The following is a 6,000-nucleotide window of genomic DNA, read 5'->3' as shown; positions in this document are numbered from 1 at the left end:
TAACACAGCGTAAAGACTTGGATGAGGTAGAGGTGAAGGTTAGGCGCGCATACTGGAGTTGGAAAAAAGTTGGTTGTATCGTTGATTGAGGGAAGAAGTTGAGGAAGCGGTGAAAGGAACAAGTGTGAACATTATTGAGGTTTTAAAGTGAATAATTGCTGAAGGAGGGAATGAAGGAAGAAAGGTAGGTAGGTAGGTTAGCAATGGACACTCAAATTGGAGGAGTCGAGTGGGAAGAAATCAAGGAAGACAGGTGAGATAGCGAAAGGAACAGGTGGGAATATAACTAGGGTCTAAAAATTCCTCATCTTTTTTTTACATTTTCTTTCTCACCGATATATCCTCACTCGCCGATAAAAATTTCCTGCTACCGATAAAGCTGAGTGGTAGCCTCCTCCTCCTCCTCCTCTTCCTCCTCCTCCTCTTGTGTAACTCAGCGCCGATTTAGAAGTCTCCGCCGATAACTTTGCGACCACTTCCGATGACCGCGTATATTTCCTCACTACCATTCTATTCCGGGGCCGATTTTGCGCTAGTTTGATGATTCTTTCCCCGATTTACTTACTGGCCGAGTTACCACTATTTTTCTTCTTTTCTTCTTCCTTTTCAGATGTTTTCTTATTGAATTTACTGACTTCAAATTCTTGTTTTCTGGTTTAATCCGATTTTTCACTTCTTTATTTTACTAATTCTATTGTTTTTGGGGCATATTCGACATTATCTACAACTACTTTTTTTTTTTTTGCGTCATAACCCCCTTCCTATCTTTACCACCATCTTCCCTCTCTATCTCTATGTATCATCTATTTTACCTATCATTTCCTTATCGTCTAACTCTCTCCTCCTTTCAACTTCCGTCCCTATCGCCAACTGCTTCCTTTCCATCACCATCCTCTTCCTGTCTCTATCACCTGTCTGACCTATCTCTCACCTATCACCATTCTCTCCCTCACTATCTATCTACCCATCATCTCCATCTGCCTCGTTTCATATTACCGCCATTTTGCATATCACCATTCATCTTCATCACTGACCTCTTTCCATCATCTATTTATTCTTATTACCTTACTATCGCTATTATCTCTTTCTCTTTCTCTATCTCTACCTATCATCACACTTCTCCCCCTCCTCCTCATATTTCCTCTACTATGCTTTTCACCATTTCATTTTTATCCTCCCCCTCTTCTTTTCCATCATCTATACTGCACTATCGGTAGTATCTCTCTTTTTCTATCTCTACCTATCATCACCCTTCTCCTAATCCTCCTATTTCCTCTACTATGCTTTTCACCATTTCATCTTTATCTTCTCTTCTTTTTCATCATCTGTTTGTCCCTTTCACTTTACTATCATCATCCTCTCTCTTACTCTCATTCTATCTATCTGCCATACTCCTCCTCCTCTACCTATCATCACCCTTCTCCTAATCCTCATATTTCCTCTACTATTCTTTTTCACCATTTCATCTTTATCTTCTCTTCTTTTCCATCATCTGTTCGTCCCTTTCACTTTACTATCATCATCCTCTCTCTTACTCTCTTTCTATCTCTCTAACTATCCTCCTCCTCCTCCTCCTCCTCATTCTATTCTCAACATTGCCTCCACTAACATAACACCATTTAATATTTATCGCTATCCTCTTCCTTTTTATCATCTCTCTGACTTACCTATCACTTTCCTATCAGCCACCACACTCTTCTATCACCCTTCTCCTCCTCCTCCTCCACCCCCCCCACACTGCCGCCACTAAGCATAACACCGCCCCCCGATCACAGCCATTCACGGTGACTTTTACGACTTATTCCGACCTTCTGCACACGAGGCGTTAAATCGGTCCTTAGCCCCCGTGCGTGTGTGTGTGTGTGTGTGTGTGTGTGCCCTCTCTCTCCCTCTCTCCCTTGACACAACCGCCCTCCGCCGCCACCGCTTCTGTCTGTCTGTCTGTCTGTCTGTCTCTGTCTCTCCGCTACTCTGAAACTCTTTAACCCTTACGCACCGATTTCTCTCTCTCTCTCTCTCTCAGCTGAGCCCTCGCTAACACACGCTAACATTCCCTGAAGTTAGCAAAGTTAGAACATATCAGACCAACTCCCCTCCTCCTCCTCCTCCACCACTATACGCAACACACCGCCGCCATGCCCTTCGCTATACGCTCAGCCATACGCCAATCCCCTTACGCCGTACGCTACTTGTCCCGTCCTATACAAGGGAAAGGGGGAGAAAACATGGGATGGGAAAGGTTAGGGAAGGGAAAGGAAGGGATGGAAAGAGATGGGAGGGTAAAGGATAGGGAATGGAAGAGGGAAGAGAAGAGAAGGGAAGGAAAAGCTAAATCGGCCTCTTCCCCTTAAAACAATTTCCTAAACTATACGCAATGTCTTACGCAGTTTACGCTACTTCTATCCTCGCTATACGCTTTTTTTATTCATATACGGATATTCTGGCATGGATACTCCTTCTCTTTCCTATTAGTTATATCCAAAAATAGACTATACGCCTCTTCCCTCCCTCCTCTCTCCCGTCTTACGCTCTTACGCAAACCTGACCTGCGTATCTTCTTTCCGCTTCTAGTTATACGCTATGTTCTACACTATACGCCATCTATATCCTGTAAGCTATGTAAGTAAAGACACTATAGGCCACTTTCACTCCCCCTCCTCCCGTCTTACGCTCTTATACGCAAACTTAACCAGCGTATCTTCTCGTTTCTAATATACGCTATGTCCAACACTATACGCTATCTCTTATACTGATCTCCTCCTCCCCCCTTCCTTCCTTCTCCTCTACACAGCTCCCCTCTCCCCTTTTCTTCCTCCCCCTCCTCCCCGCTATACGCATTCCCCCCGGCCGGCGTAAAGTGGCGTAAAGGGGACACAGAGGGCGGGTTCGTTTTCAAAAAGAGGAATGGCTAAGAGGAGGAAGAGGAAGAAGAGGAAGCGTCAACGTGTGATATTGATGTGGGAGAAAATCTTTGCTCCTACGCCCCTCTCTCTCTCTCTCTCTCTCTGGGTTTGATCCTTGTCCTCCTTCCCTCTCGTCCTTTTCTGCCTATACATAATTCTCTCTCTCTCTCTCTCTCTCTCTCTCTCTCTCTCTCTCTCTCTCTCTCTCTCTCTCTCTCTCTCTCTCTCTCTCTCTCAGCTTCATTTATCTCCCCTTTTATCTCTTCTTCCTTTCCTTCTGCTCTTCTCTCTCCGTTATCTAATCTTCCTCTTTCTTCTTCCTCCTTATTATTCTTCCTATACAGTATTTTGCTCCTCCTCTCTTCCTCCTCTTTCCTCCTGGACTCTTCTCCTTCTCCGCCTTCTCCGACTCTTACAGAATCTTCCCTCCTCCTCCTCCTCCTTTTCCTCCTCTCCCCTGGTTTCGTCTCTACCGCCTTCTCTCCCTCCTCCTCTCCTCCTCCTCCTCCTCCTGCCCATTCACTAGGCCTATCTCAACCCTCCTTACAGTGTTGCCACGTGTTCCCAGCATCTTCCCAGCCTCCTTGCGCGATGTTGCTACTCTCTCTCTCTCTCTCTCTCTCTCTCTCTCTCTCTCTCTCTCTCCGATTATTTTTCCTTCTCTTCTTCCCTTCATTTTCTCTCTCCCTACCTTCGTCCCATATTCCTTCTCTCCTTCCTCTCCTCTCAGCCTCCCTCCCTTCACCCTCCTCCCTTCTACATATCTCTCCTCCCCCCTTCTCTCCCTCCCCCCCCTTAACACGACAAGACGCCTCTCAAGTGATCTTATTAACGTGGAGAATATTTGGATTTGGAAATATGCGGAAGAGGACCAGTTAGAGGAGGAGGAGGAGGAAGAGGAGGAGGAGGAGGAGGAGGAGGAGTAACGCCCTGGGTGGGATGTGTTATGGATCGGCCGGAATAGTTTTGTTGGCGGTAATAATTTCAGCTTAACACAATTTCTATGATTTATCTATTTGTTATTATTTGTTTATGTCTTTTTTTTACGGCGATATCCGTGTAATTATTTATAGCTACTGAACGGACTGCCTCTGGTTAGTGTTTGTTTGTCTGTTTGTTGTTTTACTTTACGGTTCATAATTAAAACACAAAAAAAATAAACGTGAATGAAAACGATGAGAAATGAAACACGAAACAGAAAAATACGGAGCAACACTTTCTTCCCATTTAACCAGTAATAAGCATAAAGAAAAAATAAGGAAAAGAAAACAAATTCACTCCTCCACAAAAATTGCTATACAAAAACTTTAAATTAAAAAAAAAAAATTGCCTCCGATAAGGAAATTAAAAAACAGATTGAAAATATGGTAGCTGTAGTAGTAGTAGTAGTAGTAGTAGTAGTAGTAGTAGTAGTTGTAGTAGTAGTAGTAGTAGTAGTAGTAGTAGTAGTAGTTGTAGTGGTAGGAGGAGGAGGAGGAGGATAGTAGTGGTAGTAGTAATAGCAGTGGAAACAGTAATAGTAATAGCATCAGTAGTAGTAGTAGTAGTAGTAGTAGTAGAAATAATAATAATAATAATAATAATAATAATAATAATAATAATAATAATAATAATAATAATAATAACAATAACAACAATAATAATAATAATAGTCGCATTTGTAGTATCAGTAGTAGTAACAGCAGCAATTCCAGCGAGTAATTAATGACAACCGTGACGGGACAGGTAAAAATAATCACAACACACAAATATTTGCAGGTGAACACTAACTCACAACAGGCGGCGGCGGCGGCGGCGGCGCGGCTCATAATCCCAATTTATGCTTGGCCCCAGATTAGTACAAATTAGAAAATATCAAGAGCCGGGTAATTCATTAGTGATATATTACCATCGATTCCAACCACCTCGCGTCAATGGTACGTAGCCCAGTGCTGGTGGTGGCGGTGGTGTGTGACTGTGGTGGTGATTGTATTGTTGTGGTGGCAGTGGTGGTGGGTGGTAGTGAGTATGGTGGTGGTGTGTGCATGTAGTGGTAGTGACCGGTGTTGGAAGTGGTTTTGGTTGTGGTGATGTAAATATATTGGTGATGATGGTATTGATTGGTTGCGAGATTGTGGTAGTAGAAGTAGTGGTGGTGGTGGCGGTGTGTGACTGTGGTGGGGATTGTATTGTTGGTAGTGCTTGTGGCTGTGGTGGTGGGTGGTAGTGAGTATGGTGGTGGTGTGTGCATGTAGTGGTGGTTTTGGTTGTGATGTAAATATATTGGTGATGATGGTATTGATTGGTTGCTAGATTGTGGTAGCAGTAGTAGTGTTGGTGGTGATGAAAGTGGCGGTGATGATATTGTGGTGGTGGTGATACAAGGTCAGGATGGTTTAGGTGGGTGGTAGTGGTACTTGTGGTGTTGCTGGTGTTCTGCAGTGGTGGAGAATGTGGTAGTGATGGTGGTGTTGATGGTGTTAGACGAATCAGAACCTACTCCCAATGCCTCCTTCAACAAATTATCCTTCCATTAATCTTTGCTAATGGAATCTAAACTCATGATAGTAGTTTTCAGTCCCTTATAAAGAATCACAACCTATTCCCAATCTCGTCATCATCAAGGCAACTTCAAATCCTCTATAAAACTCTAACCTAATCTACACCCCATTGTTATAGGCTTCAATCCCATATATAAAAAGAATCAGAATCCATCCTCAACCCCTTCTCACTTTCCTCGCCCGATAAAGGGTTAAACGCTCTCTTAAACCCTTTCCATCTATCCATCAAACTCCAATATCAAAGTTTCCAATCCCTTATATGAGGAATCGGAGCCTACATCCCATCCGTTCCTCCTCACCTCCTCCCCTATAAACCTGTATCTGTCCATCCATCAGCGAAGGTCACGGAAAGAATTAACACACTTTTGTGGAATCGAACCCCTTTTGACGAGGCGATACGAGCGTCAATCCTCCTTATGATCCTATTATTTCTGAGTTATGGGATCACATCTTCCTCTATCCGATAAATAGTCCAGAGCTCGCGATAGAGGATTCGAACCCTCTCTCTCTCTCTCTCTCTCTCTCTCTCTCTCTCTCTCTCTCTCTCTTTATCGGTG

This window comes from Eriocheir sinensis, chromosome 16, assembly GCF_024679095.1.
Source record: "Eriocheir sinensis breed Jianghai 21 chromosome 16, ASM2467909v1, whole genome shotgun sequence".
NCBI lineage: Eukaryota > Metazoa > Arthropoda > Malacostraca > Decapoda > Varunidae > Eriocheir > Eriocheir sinensis.
Note: the sequence above shows the minus strand (reverse complement) of the source record.